Here is a 20,207-nt window from a genome sequence, read left to right on the forward strand (position 1 = left end):
AAAAAATCTGAAGTGCAGATTCGGCTTCCCCGTTAGTCTTAGTTTCCTCATTTTCCTTCCTTTTGACTGCAGGGACAGTGTCCAAAATGCACACCGTTTAGTGTGACTTAGGTATTGGGTAATATGTTTTATATCTAAGTGTTTTATTTACGTTATCTTTCCTGTAGTTTCAAAGTAATCTTTAGGATTACCCTCAGCTGTTACGCCAAAGTCAGATTAAGTGACTGAGGAAGACGAGTTTGTATTTTAAAAACAAAGCTATCTGGGAAGGGCAGAACTTAGTGGCAGCCAGTCACTGAGGTGTGTGCAGTAGACGAGGAGGTCTGGAATGGATAGCAAGGTACAAAGTCACTCCGTGAAGATGCTTGCGGGGTGTTGAATAAGGGTTAGAGAAGCTGGGCACACCTCTCAACTCTCTTTATCCTTAGTAGGCTCTTGAGAAATGTCCTTTTTCTTGTGAGTCATTTCATTTCTGAAGTCTTTGTTTTATGGTAGAACTGCATTCTGACTCCCGGGCTTAAGAGCTAGGGGAAAAACAGAAAGTCTGAGAAGGGCAGAGAAGAGGGAGGTCAGAGGGTTTGTTCTGTAAATACCTTGCTGCTTATCCAGGTAACTGGGATCTCACTTGCCTGTGTATAGTTTGTTGGCAGGATCCCAGGAGAGTCTTTTTTGTTTGTTTTGAGACAGGGTCTGCCTCTGTTGCAGGCTGGAGTGCAGTGGCATAATCTCTGCTCACTGCAGCCTTAACCTCGTGGGCTCAAGCAATCCTTTGGCCTCAGCCTCCTTAGTAGCTGGGACTGCAGGCGCATGCCACCGTGGCTGGTTAATTTTTTGACCTTTTTTTTTTTTTTTGGTAGAGATGGGATCTCACTATGTTGCTCAGACTGATCTTGAACTCCTGGGCTCGGGATTCTCCTGCCTTGGCCTTCCAAAGTGCTGGGATTACAGGTGTGAGCCACCGTGCCCGATCCCCAGGGGAGTCTTATTCTTGCAGGATTTTCTGAAGACTTCTAATACAAGTGTGACTATGATTCAGAATCTTCATCTCCCCTAAAGAAAGAGTGTTCCAGAGCTAAGGAGGGACGGATGACAGAAATTGGTAGCTGAAGAGATTTGTCTATGGATTCGTCTGTTTCTTCATAATGCTTGATATCAGAAGACCAGAAGAATATTTTTGCAACTTATTTTTAAAAACAGCTTTACTGAGGTATAACTGACATAATCTACCGCAAATATTTATGTGTACAATTTGGCAAGTTTTGACATATATATACACACTAGTGAAACCATCACGGCAGTCAAGATGAACGTGTCCGCCTACACCACGCGAGGGTGTGCTATCCTTGTGTCCCTTGGTAATCTCTTTACCTCCTGTCTCACCCCAGCCTGTGTTTCTCCCAGGGTGACCCCCCAATCTGCTTTCTGTCACTGTATGTTAGTTTACATTTCCTAGACTTTTACATGAGATATGTACTCTCTTGTTGTTGTTCCTGTTCCTTCTACTCAGTGTAAATAGAAATTCATTCATTCTGTAGCATGTGCCAATAGTTGATTTCCTTTTTATTGTTGAGTACTATGCCAGTTTATGCATATATATAGATAGTATATAGTTTGTTTATTGAGTTCACCTATTGGCAAAAATTTGTGTACCATTCTTTGGACATATGCTTTCGTTTCACTTGGGTAAGTACCTGTAAGTAGAATGACTGGGTCATATGGTAGGTGAAGATATAACCCCCCACTTTTTTTTTTTAACCGATGGGGTCTCACTGTGTTGCCCAGTCCGGCCTTGAGCTCCTGGGTGCAAGCACTCTTCCCCCTTCAGCCTCCTGAGTAGCTGGGACTATGGGTGCTCAATACCATACCCAGCTCAACATTTTAACTTTTTTTTTGTGAGACAGAGTCTCACTGTTTTGCCCAGGCTGGAGTGCAGTAGCACAGTCTCAGCTCACTGCAACCTCCGCCTCCCGGATTCAAGTGATTCTCCTGCCTCAGCCTCCCGAGTAGCTGGGATTACAGGTGCCCGCCACCATGCCCGGCTAATTTCTTGTACTTTTAGTAGAGATGGGATTTCTCCATGTTGCCCCGGCTGGTTTTGAACTCCTGAGCTCAGGCAATCCGCCTGCCTCTGCCTCCCAAAGTGCTGGGATTACAGGCGTGAGCCACTGCACCTGGCCAACATTTTAACTTTTTAAAAAAATAAATTTATTTTAGAATCATTTTAGATTTAAAGAATAGTTACAGTGACAGCACAGAGAAAGACTTCATGTATATCAGGGCTTGGCAAACTTTTCCCATGAAGAGCCAGATAATAAATATTTTAGACCAAATGGTCTTTCCTAGGACTACTGTGCTGATGTAGGGCAGAGGCTGCCATAAGACAGTGAGGAAATGAATGGATGCGTTCCAGTCAAACTTTATTTATGAAAACAGGTGGTAGGCTGGATTTGGCCCTTGGATTGTAGTTTGCTGATCCCTTCTATAAACCCTCCACCCAGCTTCTTCTAATGTTTAATCTTTTATAATCATGGTAAATTTGTCAAAACTAAGACATTCACATTCGTGCAGTACTGTGAACTAAACTTCAGACTATTTAGATTGTGACAGTTTCCCCATCTTTCATTTCAGGATTTGTTCCTGCATTCCACCTAACATCGCATGTCTCCTTAAGTCTGTTGTCATCCATTTGGACTCATTGATACTTATCTTTTGGATTTGAATCTAATACTGTTTATTTAGCTGCTCAAATTGTTTCAGCTTTGGCCATTGGGAATTCTTTCCGGCTGGCTCCGGTCTCCTTTAGACATGTCCTCATTTTTTTTCTGTTTTGGGTACTGCCATTGTTTGGCTATACCCGTTTTTTATCCATTCACCAGATGCTGGATTGTTTTTGCTTTTGGATTGTTTTTGTTTGGGGCTATTATAGATAATAGCTGCATGTATTTGCTTGTAGGTGTTTGTGTGCTTTCTTTTTTTTCTTGGACAAATACTTAGGAGTAGGACTGGAGTTATGTTTTAACTTCTAAAGAAACTGGCAAAGTTGTTTTCCAAAGAAAACACACCAATTTCTGTTTTCAACAGTAGTGAATAAGGGGCTCTGATTTTTTCACGTCATCAATACTTGTTATTGCCTGTCCTTTTGATGATCACTATTCACTAGTGGGGGCGAAGGGCTATTTTAATGTGGTTTTGATCTGCATCTCCCTCATCACTAATGTTCACCTTTTCTGTGTGTGTTAGCTATTTATATCTTTGGTGATCTTTTAGTTAAGGTCTTTTGTACATTTTAAAATTGGACTTTGTCTATTGAGCTGTTTATGTATTCTGGTTTTGCTTTTTCCTAATCTAAGGTCACAAAGGTTTTGTTTCTTACATTTTCTTTTAGAAGTTTTATTGTTTTAGATTTACCATTTAAGTCTGTGTTTCATTTTGAGTTGATGTTTGCATATGATGTAAAGTACTGATCAAAGTTCGTGGGGATTTTTGGGGGGTGGGTAAGGGGCATGTGTTTAGGAGCATTTGTAGAAAAGACCATCCTGGCCGGGCACAGTGGCTCACACCTGTAATCCTAGCACTTTGGGAGGTGGAGTCGGGAGGATCACACGGTCAGGAGTTTGAGACTAGCCTGGCCAATATGATGAAACCCAGTCTCTGCTAAAAATACAAAAATTAGCCGGGCGTGGTATCGCGCATCTGTAGTCCCAGCTACTTGGGAGGCCGAGGCAGAAGAATCGCTTGAACCCAAAAGGTGGAGGTTGCAGTGAGCCAAGATCGTGCCACTGCACTCCAGCCTGGGTGACAGAGCGAGACTCCGCCCCCGCCAAAAAAAAAAAAAAAAAAGAAAAGACCGTCCTTTATTAGTTGCCCAAGTCAGTTTTCCATATACATATGGGTTCATTTCTGGACTCTGTTCTATGTCATTGTTCACTCTGTTCTGTTTTTGAGACAATATCACAGTAGCTTAATTAGTGTAGCTTTTAATAAGTCGTGAAATCAAATAATGTTAGTCCTCTCACTTTGTTCATTTTCAAAGTTGCTTTGGCTATTTTATATTTTTTATATTTCCATATGAATTTTAGAATTAGTTTATCAGTTTCTACAAAAAAAGCCTGCTAGCATTTAGATTGCAGTTGTATTGAATATCTAGGTCCATTTATAGAAAATGGGCCTCTTAACACTATTGAGTCTTCTGACCTGTGATGATGGTACCTGTCTCCCTCTCTAGGTTTTCTTTGATTTCTGACAGAAAAATTTTATATTCAAATTCTCAACTCTTTAGGTATCTCCCATCTTTTGTCAGATTTATCCCAGAATACTTCATTCTTTTTGATGCTGTTAACACATTTTTTTCATAATTGAGATTTTATTGGTTGAGGAACAGTACAGACATTTCAATTTGTACACAATTCTTAACCTATGTAACGAAATTCTAAAAAGCCATGTATTGTAATCCTTTTTTAAAGTTACTCCAGTGACTTTCCAGCTTAAGATTTGGAAGCAAATTTTCCTTCAGAGGCTATCAAGTACCAGTATCTTCACATGTTGGTCAGCTGTTACACATGGCCCACCAGTTCACAGCTGAATAGCATGTATACTACATATTCAAATCTGTAATCTTTCACAGCACGGTAACAAAGTTATTAGGAAAACAGGACTGCCACAACCAAAGATGTTACAGAGTGCACAAAATTCTGACAGGGAGCACCATGATCAAGGAGTGGTTTTCTGTAAGAAACAATTCTACTAAAAAACAACATGGGAATAGAAGTAATTTAAAATATTCAAGACATTAAATGCAGGACTGACTCCATATTGCCATTTAATATGCTTTGTATTATAGTATATAAAAACTAACCCCCCATCTGTGGAATGTTAAGCTGGCACCCGAGACAGTCAGAGCCTCCCATAATTCAATATCCCACACTATTTTCTGGTTGTACCAAAAAATAAACCAGCAAATGATTTCACGTCTTAAAAAAAAAAGCATTTACACTTAAAAAATGGGATGAGGTGGGATTCCCTCCTTCTTAAAAATGTTTCTAGTGCTACTGAAAAACTTGCATTTACAAAATAGTTGATAAAAATATTCCTCTGGATTGTACAAGGGAGACCGGGACCACTGGTAAGACATGGTATATGGTGTTAGTCAGACTTGGCTTCTTTCTCTCCTGCTTCATTAGAGGCTGGACTCTCCTCAGTTTTCATTTCCCCATTTTCTGCAGGTAAATCTTCTTTGGTTTCTTGGTTAGCCACTTCGGCCTGTTTTCCCTTTGCTCCCCTTTTCCCTTTTGTTTGCACTTTTTTCTCTGAAGATTTATCCTTCACTGCTGCCTTTTTCGCCTTTGCTTCCACTTTTGCAGGAGGGTTAGCTGACAACCGTGCCGATCTCCTCTTGGGCTCTTCCTTGGCGGCCCCTTCGGCAGAGCTGACCTTCCTCTTGGGCATCCTGGCGGCGGGGAAGGCACGTGCCAGGTGCCTGCGGGCCACGGCGCGCCAAGAGCCTTCGCAAAACTGGGCTGCCTGGCCGCTGCCACTCCTCCCGCTGCCCGAGCTCGCTGTTATATATTTTTACAAGTTTTCGGCCAGGCACGGTGACTCACACCTGTAATCCCAGCACTTTGGGAGGCTGAGGCAGGTGGATCACCTGAGGTCAGGAGTTCAAGACCAGCCTGGCCAAAATAGTGAAACCCCATCTCTACTAAAAAAAAATACAAAAAATTAGCTGGGCGTGGTGGCGGGCACCTGTAATCCCAGCTACTCAGGAGGCTGAGGCAGGAGAACCTTTTGAACCTGGGAGGTGGAGATTGCTGTGAGCGGAGGTTGTGCCATGGCACTCCAGCCTGGGCAAAACAGCGAGACTCTGTCTCAAAAAAGAAAAAAAGTTTTCGATTATTTGCTAGTATATAGAAATAGCATTGAGTTTTGTATATTACTCTTGTATCTGTAACCTTCTTAAACTCAAATCTTTTAGCAGCCTGTTTGTAGATTCCATTGGATTTTCTGCATAGATGATCATGTTGTTTGTAAATAAAGATAATTGTGCATTTTTTTGCAATGTGGAGGCCACTTCTTTTTCTTACCTTATTGCACTGTCTAGAGCCAACCATAAAATGTAGGGGCCAGAGTAGACATCCTGGTCTTGTTCCTCATCTTAGAGAAAAAGCATTCGGATCTTCCCCTTTTCCCTTTCGATTTTTTTCCTGCAACCATGGGTTATTTAGAAATATGAGTATATTAGAAGTGTATTAGTTATTAGAAGTGTGAAGAATATTAGTTTTCAGATATTTGGAAATTTTCCAGAGAGCTTTCTATTAATGATATCTAATTTACCCCACTTTAGTCAGACAACATATTTTGTATGACTTGCATCCTTTTAAATGTATTGATACTTGTTTTATGGGCCAGAATATGGTGTCTCTTGGTAAACGTTTCATGTTCACTTGAAAAGAATGTGTAGGGCCGGGCATGGTGGCTCATGCCTGTAATCCCAGCACTTTGGGAAGCTGAGGCAGGAGGACCACCTGAAGTCAGGAGTTCGAGACCAGCCTGGCCAACATGACGAAACCCTGTCTACTAAAAAAATGCAAAAATTTGCCAGGCGTGGTGGCGCATGCCTGTAATCCCAGCTACTGGGGAGGCTGATTCATGAGAATCACTTGAACCTAGGAGGTGGAGGTTGCAGTGAGTCGAGATGATACCACTGCCCTCCAGCCTGGGTGACAAAACAGGACTCTGCTCCTCCCCCCAGCCCTCCCTCCAAAAGAAAAGAAAAGGAAAGAATGTGCATTCTGCTATTCTTGGCTAGAGTATCTTATAAATGTCAGTTCACAAACTTCTTTATCTTTTAATACAATGGGGTGAAATATGAAATGATTCATTTCCCTTCCCCAAATTCTTAGCGTGAGTCTGGAAATCCTGCCAGCTCTTTCTTCTAGCTGAAGAGCTGTCTCCTGATTGGAATGACAGCTTTGAACTGGAAGACATTATTTCATTAGTGCACTAATCAACCACAGAGATTACCTGATTGGCTGCTTAATAATTAAATGAAGTTGCTTGTAATTCTTTGAGCATACACAGAACTAATTAAATTAACCCTTTACTGCCTGACATGCCTGGGGTATTCTCGTGTGAAAATAGAGGAACCTAAAATCCTTCTTGAACACTGGTGAGGTAAACAAGCAGATGTGTCAGTCAGTTTCAAAGGGAAGCACCTTGTATAAGAAGCATTTAAGTACAAATCAAACAAAAAATGCAGATTCAGAAACTACAGTCCTTTGACAACTTGAGTATTAGTTTATTAGCCATGTTCTTAAAGCTTAATGGAAAGCTTTTATACCAATACTTTCTTTGGATAGAAATTTAAGAATAACTCTCTTCATAGCCACTTACTGTCTTTGAGGAGTTTGTTGTTGTTGTTGTTTTAAGGATCTTTCGGTGTAAAATCGTTTCCCTAGTTATTTCAATATAAGCTCGCGTCAGCCTAGTGAGATATAGAGCAAGGCAGGTGAAAGAGAGTACTGGGCTACAATCGAAAGAGGCCGGGTGTGGTGGCTCACGCCTGTAATCCCAGCACTTTGGGAGGCCGAGGTGCACGGATCACCTGTGGTCAGGAGTTTGAGACCACCCTGGTCAACATGGTGAAACCCTATCTCTACTAAAAACACAAAATTCGCCAGGCACGGTGGCAGGCGCGTGTAATCCCAGCTACCGGGGAGGCTGAGGCATGAGAATTGCTTGAAGCTGGGAGGCGGAGGTTGCAGTGAGCTGAGATCACACCACTGCACACCAGCCTAGGCAATAGAGTGAAGCTCTCCCCTCCACCAAAAAAAAAAAAAAGAGGCCGTGAATAGAGGGCCTTATTTTACCCTCAGGTTTTGGGTGGATGATTGAGGAAATTAAGATAGGAAAAGTTAGGCACTTTGTCTGACAGTGGTTCTCGACGGGGTGATTTGCCCCTTAGAGGACTTTGGCAGTGTCTGGAGACAGTTTTGGTTGCCACAACTCAGGGGGAGGAGGGGTGTGGGTAGAGGTCAGGAATATTGTCACATAGCCCACAGTGCATAAGACAGCTCTTCAGAACAGCAACAAAAATCATCTAGTCCAAAATGTCAGTACGGCTGAGATTGAGAAACCCTGGTCTGAAGCCAGCTTTTCTTGAGTTTTGATTAGAACGTGGGTGTCCAAAACTGTACCTTTGGTGACTGATATCTTGTCATCAGTTGTGGGTGATCCCCTCTAAGTTATTATTTTTATTTTTTCAAGTTCATTTGTTAAATTGGGGCAAAATTTACATAACGTAAAATTAATTGTTAACCATTTTAAAGTGTACGATTCAGTCACATTGAGTGAATTCAATATGTCGTGCAGCTGTCGTTTCTATCCAGTTCCAAGACGTTTTTATCACCTCAAAAAGAGAGACCCTCTACTCCCCCTCCCCCCGGCCCCCTCATCCCTCAGCCCCCGGCATCTACTCGTCTGCTTTCTGTCTCTGGATTCTAAATGATTTTTATGTTTGCTTCTTTGTGGTGCTCTGGAAAGAACACTGGTCAGGAAGTCAGCAGACTGGACTTCACATCCCTGTGTCTCCATTCTTCCTCTTACTAGCGGTGTGATTGGGCAAGTCATTCATCTGTTGTATGCCTCAGTTTCCTTTTCATTTATGTGGCAGCTGTCATGGTAGCCAGAATGCCATTTTTTTCTAAGTAAGATCTTTAAAGTCTGAAATTCTAGCCCACATGTTGTTTGCTCAGCATTTTTGTTGGACATCTGTAACAACATTTTTAAGCCTACACTGATTGCTTTCTCACCCAAGATGTTTCTGAAGCACCATTCCAGGTCCTGCATTAGTGTCTTTGGATTGGTTGTTGCTGGGAATGAGAAGTTAATGTTACTATCAGTTCAGATAAAAGGTTAGCGAGGGCCGGGCGCAGTGGCTCAAGCCTGTAATCCCAGCACTTTGGGAGGCCGAGACGGGCGGATCACGAGGTCAGGAGATCGAGACCATCCTGGCTAACACGATGAAACCCCGTCTCTACTAAAAATACAAAAACTAGCTGGGCCAGGTGGCAGGCGCCTGTAGTCTCAGCTACTCGGGAGGCTGAGGCAGGAGAATGGCGTAAACCCGGGAGGCGGAGCTTGCAGTGAGCTGAGATCCGGCCACTGCACTCCAGTCCGGCGACAGAGCAAGACTCCGCCTCAAAAAAAAAAAAAAAAAAAAAGTTAGCGAGGTAAAGATGCCACCAACATGTTAGTTCCTCCCATAGCTAAACATAAATATATTTTGGGTTACCTGATTTAGCACCTACCTTGTATTCATAAAACAAAAGCAAGCATAGTATCTTGCTCTCTTCCCATTGTTGTGTAAAACCCTCCAGTGGCTTTCTCTTGCATTTAAGAATAGTCTAAATCCCTTACCATTGCTTAGCGGGCCCACAGAAACTTTCTGCATCTTCTGCCTTCCTTGCCTCGTACCATTCTCTCCTAGCTTTTTAGCTCATCAGCTTTCTTTCCTTCTCATAAAGACTCTGAACTTCTTAGGGGCTTTGCACCTGCTCATGGTTTCCAGCTCTCAGCTCAGATGTCATCTCAGTGAATGAAACATGCCCTAATCAGCCTATCTATAGCTTGTTCTATTTTATTAATTCCAAATAGGTGTTTTTTGTTTGTTTGTTTGTTTGTTTGTTTGTTTGAGACGGAGTCTCACTGTCGCCCAGCTGGAGTGCAGTGGCATGATCTCAGCTCACTGCAACCTCCACCTCCCAGGTTCAAGCGATTCTCGTACCTCAGCTTCCTGAGTAGCTGGGACTACAGGCACCCGCCACCACACCCAGCTAATTTTTGTGTTTTTAGTAGAGACGGGGTTTTACCATGTTGACCAGGATGGTCTCGATCTTTTGACCTCGTGATCTACCTGCCTCCCACAACACCCAGCTAATTTTTGTGTTTTTAGTAACGATGGGGTTTCACCACGTTGGCCAGGATGGTCTCAATCTCTTGACCTCGTGATCCACCTGCCTCGGCCTCCCAAAGTGCTGGGATTACAGGTGTGAGCCACCGCACCTGGCCTAATTTTAAGTAAGTTTTATAAAGAGAGTAACACAGTGAATTCCTGTCACCCAGTGTCAGTGATTATTAACATTCTGTGTTCATGGTCACCCAGTGAAAAGTGTGCCCTCGCTTCTCTTCCCAACCCAGTCAATCTCTGTCATATTTAACTCTTTTCTGCTTCCTTCTTCTGGGGTTACCTTTTTGGTTTACTTTAGTCTGTTTTCTCCCTAAGAATGTGAGTTATATCAGAGCAGAGATCTTCTCTATCCTATGCATTCTTGTATTACATTACCTAGAATTGTCCTATACATAGTAGATGTATTCAATAAATATTTTCTGAGTGAATGAATGAATGAATAAATGAAATAAAATTTCCAAAAGTAGGGACTTTTATCCATATTTGTATTCTGAACTGTGTCTAGTAAAGAGCTTCACACATACTCGATCAAGTGTTTGCTGTCTGCTATTTTTTTATTTTTATTTTTATTTTTTTGAGACAGAGTCTTGCTCTGTTGCCCAGGCTGGAGTGCAGTGGCAGGATCTTGGCTCACTGCAACCTCTACCTGCCAGGTTCAAGCGATTCTCACGCCTCAGCCTCCCGAGTAGCTGGAATTACAGGCACATGCCACCATGCCTGGCTAATTTTTGCATTTTTAGTAGAGACGGGGTTTGACCGTGTTGGCCAGGCTGGTCTTGAACTCCTGACCTCAAGTGGTCTGCCCGCCTTGGCCTCCCAAAGTGCTGGGATTACAGGCATGAACCACTGTGCCCAGCCCTTCACTATTTTTTTTGTTGTCACTGCTCCTCTCTACTAGTAGATTTGTTTACATAGCGTTTAAGCCTTGTCAGGATTTTTCTAATGGGTGGAGAATGGTATACTTTTCTTTCATTTACTTTCTGACCCCCCATTTGTATAATAAAAACAAGCCTTTTTTTTTTTTTTTTTTTTGGGAAGCAGATTCTTCCTCTGTCACCCAGGCTGGAGTGCAGTGGCATAGTCTCAGCTCACTGCGGCCTCCACCTCCCGAATTCAAACGATTCTCTTGCCTCAGCCTCCCGAGTAGCTGGGCCTACAGATGCATGCCACCACACCCAAATAATTTTTGTATTTTTAGCAGAGATGAGGTTTCACTATGTTGGTCAGGATGGTCTCGAACTCCCGGCCTTGTGATCTGCCCGCCTCTTCTTCCCAAAGTGCTGGGGATTACAGGCATGAGCCACTGAGCCCGGCCAAAACAAGCTTTAATTGACTAGAAATTTTTTTCCTTGCCAGATTCACTTGGTGGTTGTCTCTGCATAGGTAATTTATAACACATTCTAGAAGCCCACATTTGTCTTTCTTTTCTCTGATTCATTGTTTCTAGAACTACAGAAGGTAAAGGCTGGAAAGGATGTTAGAGATAATTTAAGTTTAACTCATAGTTTTACAGTTGAGGATGTTGCCTAAGGTCATATAATAGGTAGTGAGTTGAATTGGGATTAGAACCAGTAGAGCCAAGCCTAGCAGTTAATAGGAAGCCCAAGACTTAATCATTTTCTCATTGTTTCACATTTACGAGTTCTGTTTTATCAGTTGGATTCTTAAGTTCTTTGTCATGCTGACCATGTATTATATTATGCTCTTTTAGTAGTTTGCATGGCCTTTAGCATTAGGCACAGAGTAATGTTTTTGGATTGAGAGTCATGTGAAGGCATTGCTTTAGTTGAAAATAATTCAATTTAATATTATATTTCTACCTGCCTTATGGGAAGAGACACCTGGAGGACAAATCTTGATTACTTGTGCAATGGGTATGTACAAAGAATTGGGAATGGGACAGATGAGATGGAGAAAATTAACAGAAGGCTGCAGATGGTGGCTTAGCACTTTGGAACGAGTCCATCAGTTCCTGCTGTCCAATCCAGTGTGAAAGATCCATCTGGGCCTCCCTTGAGTGCAAGAATGTGATGTAATGGACCTGGGATGTGCAAGCTGGGTTTCACTGAAAGTAATTATCAGGCTGGGTCGGATAGACTTGGAAATGTTAGACATAAGATACACGATGGGAAGAACTCAAGACTTGGGTTAGGCAGGTCCTTAATATAGGACCTATCTTACCATTTATTTAGTAAAATCCAGACCCTTGGCACCTTGGTCCTTGTTTTTGTTTTTTATTAAAATATGTTACATAAATGTCAAAATTTAAAACAGTACCTTTCTCTTTCAAAAAAAATTATTATAAACATTTTAGGAAATTGAGATAAGCAAAAAGAAGAAAATAATTATAATTACTTTGAGCCTATATAGGTCTACCTATGTATATATACAGATACATGTAAAATGTATCAATACATGATATACATTTTTATGGCTTTTTAAAGGTAATATATAATAAATGTTTTTCATGTTAATATGTAGATCTAATGTCACTGTAATTCAGATATGGCCATGCTGTCATGTATTGCCTGTTGTCGGACGTCAGGGTTTTTTCCAATCTTAAATGGACTAACAGTGCTAAGATGACATCTCTGTGTAAGTGTATACATGACTCTTTCCTTAGGATGTAACTTTATAGTGAAATGTGTAATCTCAAAGTCATGTACTAGTAAATTTCTAAAATATTCTAATGGTCAGTATTCTGGCCATTAGTAGTGTCGTGGCTAATATTCTCAAAACTTGCCTTGTTTCTTCTGCATGTTAAATAAACAGTGATCCATAGCTGTGGCTACAGTTGTGTTTATTATAACTAGAAAAGACTGGGGAAGGGTCATTTCTATTTGTTGAGTCTGGTTCCCCAAAATACAGTAATAGAAATTGTCCCCATTGACTCTTGATGTGATTCAGTCCAGTTGGTAAAGTCATCCTGCTGCTTACAGTTGCGTGTCATTTTCAGTTTCTAGCTCTTTCCTTGTTCATTCCCTGCCCCACCCCCACACTCTTAACTACTTTGTGTGCCAAAAGCAGGCCTGGGTTTGGCTTGGCTCCCATTCTTAGGGCTAAAGAGGCCTTTGGCTCCCAGTTCCTAATTCGGTAGCATTTGCTGATTTTCACATTGTGGGGAGAGATGAGGGCTGTTTCTGCCCTCCTACCTTCACCAGAGGTAAGTGATGGCAGGATGTTGCTATGGGGTCAGAGACCAGGTAGAGAACCCCCTTTCCAGAGACTCTGCTGAAGGAAAATTAGGACTTTGGAGGTTGAGGAAACTGTCCCTCAGCCTGCCTGGAAAGCTCTTTGAAGCCATTCTTGAGTCTCCATCCGCCTTGTATTGTGTCTTTGTGTGGAGACAGGTGGCGGGCAGCCTTCTGGGTGAGGGGGATGGAACCATGACCACCTCCTTGGGAGGCATCGTGCAGAGCCTTTCCTTTCCTTTCTCGTGGCAGTGTGGGTGCGACCAGTCTATGTATCTGTGCCTCCACATTTTGTTCTTTGAGGAGGATGCTGCTGCTTTTTTTGCAGCTAGGCTGCAGTCGGACTTCTGATTAGACATAGTTAAGTTTTCCTCAGGAGATGCCTGACATCCTGTTTAAAACTGGTCTGAGGTTGAGAGTGCCTGGCCCTCTCCTGCACCCTCTCTTGGGGCGCACACGCCTTTCTTTGGCCTTGTTGGGAATACTCCTTTTGCAGAGCCTTTGGCCTCCCTGGAGTCAGTGAGGAGGCTGGTGGTGTATGAGGGTTATCTGATGGGGTATGAACCTCCCATAAGGGGAGCAGTATCAGAAAAGTATTCTTGTGGGAAAAACACAGAGGAAAGCGAAGAAAGCGGAGTGATGGTTCTAACCTTGGAGAGTGTGGAGGAAAACAGGGTACTGACAGCATCAGAGGGCACCACATACTCCTTTGCAGGATTTCTTTTGTTTCCAAGCAAATACCCTATAAGATCTGGAGTCGGTCCGTTTCAGTTGCTTTTAATTGTTTTGAGGCACATTCTTAGTATATTGCTGTGTCTCGGCCGTGATTACCTCACTTCCTTAAGCTCACTATTTCTGCTGCTGCCTGGCTTGCGGGCTCCATTAACATTGTTCAGACCTGGGGATCTTAGCATCAGGGACAAGAGGTTGAGAGTCCTTCACTGCAGGACTCCACCTGTCGTCTTTCGTTTGGTATTCAGTATGACATCTGGGGCCTGCTCGCCAGACTGTTCTGTAAGCTAGATATGTGGTCTAAAGATAGTCCAAATTTCATGTGCACGTGGAAGGAGGATTATTATTGTTAGGTTTTGAGACGGAGGAGTCTCACTCTGTCGCCCAGGCTGCAGTGCAGTGGTGCGATCTCTGCTCACTGCTAGCTCCGCCTCCCAGGTTCACACCATTCTCCTGCCTCAGCCTCCCAAGTAGCTGGGACTACAGGCGCCTGCCACCACGCCCAGCTAACTTTTTGTATTTTTAGCAGAGACGGGGTTTCACTGTGTTAGCCAGGATGGTCTCCATCTCCTGACCTGGTGATCCGCCTGCCTTAGCCTCCCAAAGTGCTGGGATTACAGGTGTGAGCCACCACACCTGGCAGAAGGAGGATTATTAATCACTCTAGATCCCTAGGAGACAGAGATTCTCAGTGTTGACAAAGTTTTAAAGTGTATTGCAGGTACTTTATTACTGATTGTGAATTCCCTAAGTTGGCAAATTATATACCTAAAAAGAGTAGATGCAAAGTTATTTTTGTAATATTCTCATATTTTCACATGCTCTCTAGGACGGGAGAAAAATGGTTGGGGTGAGGCGTTGGGGGCAGTGGGAGTGGATTATAGCTAGTACCCCCCAAAGCCTGTGTGTGATTTATCTTGAGCCTTTCTTAGTGATGTACCTGTTGGGGGCATGCTTACATGTTTAGGGCATCTGTTTGTCTCCAGTGATTAATTTCTGAGGTGTGGTTTATAAAGTGAGAATCAATTTTAGACAGTGTAAAATATATGATATGCATTTTTACTAAATTGTCTCTTACTTGGGGCATAGGAATATGTGTAAGATGAATGGTTAATTCACTTACAAGGCATTGGTGTTGGCGCCTTCAGTGCCTAGCGGCAGGTACTATAAAGTTATTACATGAATGAATATGAACCTTACCTGTTAACAGACATATGTTCTGTAGTCTCGGTTATTGACTTTTCTTTATTTTTTCAACTGAAATGAGGTTTCTCTTCTTCTCCTTCTTTGTTCTTCTTCCTTCTTTCTTCTTCTTGAGACAGGGTCTCTGTCGCCCAGGCTGGAATGCAGTGGCACAATCTCAGTTCACTGCAACCTCCACCTCCCAGGCTCAAGCCATCCTTCCACCTTAGCCTCCCAAGTAGCTGGGGTCACAGACGGGGGGTGCGCCACCTTGCCTGGCTAAATTTTGTATTTTTTTGTAGAGATGAAGTTTCGCCATGTTGCCCAAACTGGTCTCAAACTCCTGGGCTCAAGCAATCTTCCTGCCTTGGCCTCCCAAAGTGCTGGGATTACAGGCATGAGCCACGATGTCTGGCCTACTGTTTTTTAATAGTTCATTTAAATTACTGTGCCTTTTACAGTTGGTATTTACACCATGCGTAGGATAAAGTGGGAAGATGTCTTAAAGTAGTGTAGGGAAGCCTCCAACAGTCCAGAAAACCCAAATCTGGGCCTGGTTGGACCAGCACCTATTCTTACTTTTGCCTTAGGCTATTGTCATGAAATGGAAGGTTTGTGTTTGTAAGTGGGTCAGAAATTGGAACTTCAAAATGTTGGTTTCAGCAATTTCGGCTTATCTGTTCTTTACTTTCATCTACAAATAATTTGAAACTTTTATCTCTCTGTTGTTTGTTCATCAGTCCATCAGTCAGTCTTGGTCCATTGTGTAGCATCTGCTGGAACACACCTTCCTCTTAGATTTAATTTTTTGTTCATTCACCTTCCTCTTAGATTTCATTTTTTGTTCATTGAGGGCTCATCACCAAATCCAGAGATCCACGTTTCCCAGTACAGTCATGATTTCTGGGAAGAAACTGTTTTCAGGATTGTCATTCATGTTTCCAGGCCCTTCCTATTTTTGTGTTAGAATAAAATGGTGACAACATGAAGTCAGCAGTCAATGTGAAGGGAGTTGGGTGCCTTACTTAGTGAGGTAACTTAAAGGGAACCTTTGAATATGACTCTCTAAATAGTGACAGATCGCTTATAAAATATGTTAACACATATAGAGTTAAAAGGTAAGCTAGAGACATGAAAAAAGGAGCAGTGATTTATATTTATCACTTCCTTAAAATGATTACTAATATGGAATTTAGAATATCTTTTTGCTTTGTGAGTCAAGAAGATGGAATATATATCTACTTTTAGGTTTGTTTGTTTTTTTTTGCTGTACCTTTATTGTTGCTGACCTTTTTTTGTATTTGTTTCCTTTGCCCTCAGATACTGACAAATTGCATCGTCCTCATTAATGCTCTGAATGATAAAATGGGTAAAACTAAATAGGATATGTTGGTGAGGATTTTGGTCCCACAGTCTAGGCTATGGGAGTTCAAATCTTGATCATACTATTATTATTATGTTGCTATTTTGAGACAGAGTCTTGCTCTGGTGGCCCAGACTGGAGTACAGTGGAGTACAGTGGCACCGTCTTGGTGGGTTCAAGCAATTCTTGTGCCTCAGCCTCCCTAGTAGCTGGGATTACAGGCACCTGCCATCATGCCCAACTAATTTTTGTATTTTTAGTAGAGACACGGTTTCATGATGTTAGCCGAGCTGGTCTGGAACCCCTGGCTTCAAGTGATCTGCCTGCCTCAGTCCCCCAAACTGCTGGGATTACAGGCGTGAGCCACCACACCTGGCATTGATCATACTGTTATAGATGGATCATGATTCTTCCCACTTGGAACCTTAGATTGTGTCACTAGCTTTACTTTTTTTCTTTTTTGTCTTTTTTTTTTTTTTTTTTTTTTTGAGACAGAGTCTAGCTCAGTCGCCCAGGCTAGAGTGCAGTGGCACAATCTCGGCTCACTGCAACCTCCGCCTCCTGGGTTCAAGTGATTCTCCTGCCTCAACCTCCCGAGTAGCTGGGATTACAGGCGCCCACCACGACACCCAGCTAATTTTTGTAATTTTAGTAGAGACAGGGTTTCACTGTGTTGGCCAGGCTGGTCTCGAACTCCTTACCTCACGATCCACCCAGCTCGGCCTCCCAAAGTGCTGGGATTACAAGTGTGAGCCACCACACCCAGCCTACTTGTTTTCTTTTTAAATAAATAAAGCACCATTGGATACCAAATGTGCGCATTTATGATTATATCCATATAGTAACTCCTTAAAAGTGTCACGGTATGAATCTTTTTAAAGTCTCTTGATACGTATATCACACTGACGTTGTTGTCAGATTCGAGGTTTTTTTTTTTTTAACGTCAAAGGGACTTTAAAAAAGTCTTTTAAGAATTTAACTTTATCACATACAGTGGTAGATGTACCTTGCTAGTTCTTGAAGAAACTTATTTTTTGATTGGCTTTACTCCATGCTTTTCCCAAGTTTCTGTTGTAGGCATCTGAATAGAAATGGCATTAGATAAATTTAAATGTAGGCCTACCACAACCATTGACTGGCACTATCTTTATAACAACTTAAAAAGCTGTACTTAGTGAAAGTAATATTAATCACTGTCTGGTTTTGACAAGACTTGTAAAAAGAGAGGAAAAAATAATTAGGTTAAAAGTGTTATTGCTACTATTTCTGCTTAGGATGAAAAGTAAAATTGTAAAATTGTGGCTCTCTGGAATTTACTTGGAAGCAGATCTTCTGGATAGCTGAGATTTCCATATAGTGGAGTTTACTACTGTTTACTGCTTGTGGCCTGAAAAAAAATTTTTTTTAAATTGATACGAGATCTCGCTATGTTGCCCCAGGCTGCCCTCCAACTCCTGGCCTCAAGCTATTCACACGAGTAGCTGGTACTATAGGCGGCATTCCACAACACCCAGCCTGGCCTCTTATTTTTGTATTTTTTTGAGACAGACCCTTGTTTTTCACCCAGGCTGGAGTACAGTAGCGTGATCTTGGCTCACTGCAACCTCTGCCTCCTGGGTTCAAGGGATTCTCATGCCTCAGCCTCCCTAGTAGCTGAGACTATAGACACGTGCCACCATGCCCAGCTAATTTTTTGTATTTTTAGTAGAGACAGGATTTCACCTGACTCTGGTTGGTCAGGCTGGTCCTGAACTCCTGACTTCAAGTCATCGACCTGACTCGGCCTACAAAAGTGCTGATATTACAGGTAGGAGTCACTGTGCCCGGCCCTTAATTTTAAATTTTCTGCTTTTGAGAAGCATCTTGATAGAACATATTATACTTCTTATCCTTAAAAACACACACACACACACACACACAAACCAATAATCTTTGAGGTATGATTTGTATACAATTAATTACACAGATTTTAAGTATACAGTTGAGTTTTGACAACTGTGTACAAGTGTATAACCACCACCCCCCAAAAAATATAAATCATTTTCATTCCCCAAAAAAGTTCTCTCATGGCCTGTGCAGTCAAATCTGGCCCACCACACATACCCTGCCCCAGGCAGTGGCTGATCTGATTACTCTCACTACGGATAAATTTGTCTGTCCTGGAAAATAAGTGGATTCATACCATATGCAGTCTGTCTTGTCCTTCCCAGGCTAATGTATGGGATATACTTTTACCTAGTCCCAGTAATTGTGCATCCTCAAGCCTGTGTGTTCCTGCCCTGCGGTGTAGCCTAGTGGTTCATTTTCGTACTCTTGAGCTGTGTATGTCTTTGCCTGGAACTGTAGCTGCCCCACAGTTAAATACTGGGAAAGGGAGGTTTCTATTGCGCCTCATGTCAGAAACCAACTCCCTTTTACTTGCATCCTTCCACATACACTTTCCTAATAGTTTTCTGTTTCTGTTATAATTAGCTGTGAGCTGTGCAACCATGTAACTAAGTATTGTTTAGTCTTTCTGGTCTCCAGATGAGCTATATAAAAATGAGGTTAGGTCAGTCGTGCTGTGTGCCAGGCACTCGTGAGGGGCAGCTCCTCTAGTGTCCGGCTTCAAACATGGCAGAGGCGATGGATTTGGGCAGAGATCCCAGTGGACCCATCCATTCCTGGACTCTGTTTGAGAGAGGGAGGAGGGCAGTTCGTGTCCTTCCACGTGGGGCCCAGCCCGGCCCAGCTCATCCTGCAGGGTGGCCGCATGGTCGGTCCAGGAGCCTGGGAGGTACGGGCGGAAGCCTTGGGCCACTTCATCTCCACAGGGCGCATCTGGACTGGTGGAGCGCAGGGCAGGAAGAGGCTGGAGGTGGAGCCTGTTGGCTGGGCCCCGCCTGGCCCCAGGGGACACTGCTGGGAGGCAAAGCCGAGGGCCTGGCCAAGGGCGCCACGGAGGCGCCTTCCCTGACACGGATGACCTGGCCGTCCTGACCAACGTGAGGGAAAATGCCTGCTCGCCAGCTCTGTCCCTAGCAGCGCCTTATGGAGAGCTCGCCCACGCAGCCCTGGTGGCGGGGCCAGGGGCACCAGCGCTTGCCAGGAGGCGCCCGGGACGCGCCTCCTCCCGGAAGCTCCAGCGGAAGACAGGAGCGGGCCGCTGGGCCGCGGATAACTGCAACCAGAGAGAGAGAGAACTCCAGACTGGCCTGAAGAAGAGCCTGTGAAGGAAGAAATCCAGGAGAGCGAAGGAGCGGTGGAAAAGATGCTTGCAGAAGCCACCCAGGAGTTGGAGGAGGTGGTGGTGGATGAGAGCCCTGATTCTGAAATACACCGAACAATGTGTGATGATGATTCCCCACGCCCGAGGAAGACTCAGAAACACAGCCTGATCAGGAAGAAGAAGAAACAGTTTCTCCACCGGAGGTGGGAGCTGCCATTATGATCATTCCGCAGTTAATGGAGAAGTTTAACTTGGATCTATCCACAGTTACACAGGCCTTCCTAAGTAGTGATGGTGAGCTGAAGGCTGCTTCCTCCTTCCTAGCATCCAGTCACAGCTGATGGATAACCCATTTGGTCCCAGCAAGATGACATAGATTTGCAGAAAGATGACGAGGATAGCAGGGAGGCACTGGTCAAAAAATTTGGTGCTCAGAATGTAGCTCAGAGGATTGAGTTTCGAAAGAAATAATTGGCAAGATAATGAGAAAATAAAAAAGTCATGGCAGATGAGGTGGTTAAAAAAAATTGTGGCCATTGAACTTTAGAGAGTTCTTGCATTGGAACT

The 20,207-nt window shown here is 43.1% G+C and overlaps 2 protein-coding genes and 2 pseudogenes across 2 annotated transcripts in view; 2 read left to right on the plus strand and 2 right to left on the minus strand.

Moving 5' to 3' along the window:
• Positions 1–20,207, minus strand: part of MICAL3 (microtubule associated monooxygenase, calponin and LIM domain containing 3) — a 1,031,057-nt gene that overhangs the window by 483,465 nt on the left and 527,385 nt on the right. The window lies entirely within an intron of this gene.
• LOC111526405 (cat eye syndrome critical region protein 2) overlaps positions 1–20,207 on the plus strand; it is a 193,565-nt gene that overhangs the window by 37,027 nt on the left and 136,331 nt on the right. The gene's annotated exons all lie outside the window — the stretch shown is intronic.
• On the minus strand, positions 5,143–5,445 carry LOC111526407 (annotated as a pseudogene).
• On the plus strand, positions 12,547–20,111 carry LOC111526398 (annotated as a pseudogene).

Source organism: Piliocolobus tephrosceles, chromosome 19 (genome assembly GCF_002776525.5).
Source record: "Piliocolobus tephrosceles isolate RC106 chromosome 19, ASM277652v3, whole genome shotgun sequence".
NCBI lineage: Eukaryota > Metazoa > Chordata > Mammalia > Primates > Cercopithecidae > Piliocolobus > Piliocolobus tephrosceles.